Source organism: Penaeus japonicus, unplaced genomic scaffold (assembly GCF_977035675.1).
Source record: "Penaeus japonicus unplaced genomic scaffold, GWHDUDI00000001_assembly GWHDUDI00000014, whole genome shotgun sequence".
Lineage (NCBI taxonomy): Eukaryota > Metazoa > Arthropoda > Malacostraca > Decapoda > Penaeidae > Penaeus > Penaeus japonicus.
This window is the reverse complement of record NW_028234416.1, coordinates 12,763,894-12,766,393: the sequence shown is the minus strand read 5'-3', so window position 1 is coordinate 12,766,393 and position 2,500 is coordinate 12,763,894.

Genomic DNA, 2,500 nt, shown 5'->3' with positions numbered 1-2,500 from the left:
TAAAATATATATTTAAACCGAATAATCCTCACCCCCACCACACACACACTCACCAACCACCCACACATGCGCCCCCTCCATCTCTAACTAAAATATCACTAAATATAACATAACTCTATAACACACACTATATATAAAACTCACGTCACACACAACACACACAATAATATATACACAACCTCTCTCCAAACAACACAATTCCACACTCACACACACACACACCCCTCCCACACACACACACACACCACCACCAGACACACACACACACACAAACACACAAGAAACACATCACACAAATACGCACACACACACACACACTACACACACACACACTCCACTCTCACCACACACACACACTACCTCTAAAAGACACAAACCCACAGACACAATACACACACCATACACTTACGACACACACACACACACACACAAACACCCACACACACACTCACACACACACACATCCATACACACACACACTCACACACACACACAAACACAAACACTCATACAAACATACACACACATACACATACTACACACACACACACAGACGCACACCCCACCACACACACTCACACCCACCCACACATACACACACACACACACACTCACAGACACCCCACCCACACACACGACACACGAACACACACGACACTCACGCACCACCTCACACACAAAACCACCACACCAAACACACTGATACACACATACACACACATACACATACACACCCACCACACACCACACTAACACACACCAAACACACACACACACACACACTACACACACACCATTATATATATATAATATATAGATATTATACTCCCCCCCGGGTACCCCCCCCCCCCCCCCGCCCCCCCCCCCCACCCCCCACCCCCCCCCCCTCCCCCCACCCCCCCCCCGGACCCCCCCCCCAAACACACACACACACACAAACCACTCCACTCACACCACACCCACACACGACACCACACAAATACGACACAATATCACACAACACCAACCACCCCCCCCCACCACCCCCACCCCCCCCCCCCCTCCCACCCCCACCCTCCACCCCCCCCCCCACCCCCCCACACTCACACACAACCCACACACAAACACGTCTAAAATAATCACTAAAAACAAACAACTCACTCAAAAAAACCCACCAGAACCATACACTCGCCTCCCAACACACACTACACCACACAAACACTGTCAACTCACACAAACTCACCCACAGAGACAATAGCAACATTCCCACCAAAAAGTATACAAACACCCATAAACAGCATATACAAACACATACACAACACACACATACACAACAAACCCACCAACTCACTTCACACACACACACACCAAACACAAACACACACATACCACACACACACACAAACATACACACACACAATACACAACATACACACCACTCACACACGACACACACGCACACACACACACACAGTGTACACACACACACCACCCGGGGGGCGGTTGGGGTGAAGGGGGGGGGGGGGGGGGTGGGGGGGGGGTGGTATAAAATACCCACAATCACACATACCACACATACACCCAACACCACCCACACACCCAGATACATACACACTCACATACACACAAACACACTACTCTACAACACATCACACACACACACACACACACACAAACATCCAATACACCCCACACAACCCCACATCCAAACACATACAATACACACTTCACATACAAACACAGGATACACACAACACATCACACACACAAACACGACACACTCACACCCACTACACACACACAGACATACATCCACAATCATATCCTCACCACACATACACACACAACACACTCTACACACACTTCACCCACACACACACACACTCACACACACTAACACACCACACACACAAACTCTACACACACCACTCTCACACACACCACACACACCACTCACCTCACACACACACAAACACATACTACACCACACCACTCACACACTCAAACACCATCACTCACACACACGACACACAACACACACGCACCCACACACACACCCACACACACACACACACAAACACACATACACCACCACACACACACAACACACACACAGCACAACACACACACAACCCACACACCCCATCACCAGCACACACCACCATCGTCCCTCCACTTCCCTAAAATCAACCTCTACAATAAAAGAAATGTAATTGCAACCCACGCATCAGGACCACCAAATTCTGACAGAATCAAAACCCACCCTGCCCAACCAATAATCAATCAGTTAACCTGTCCGTCTCCTCAGTTCATCAATACCGATCAACATAACCACCACAAATCCTTTTGCAATCTAAAGATAGTTAAAAATCCAATCAAATTTCAAGCCTTTTAAACGTAACGACTTCAATAATGATGATGATGACGATAAAAGTAATAGTAATAATGATGATGATGACGATAATAATAATAGTAACAGTGATAGAAACGATACGGAGAAAGAGGCTTATAATGATATCAT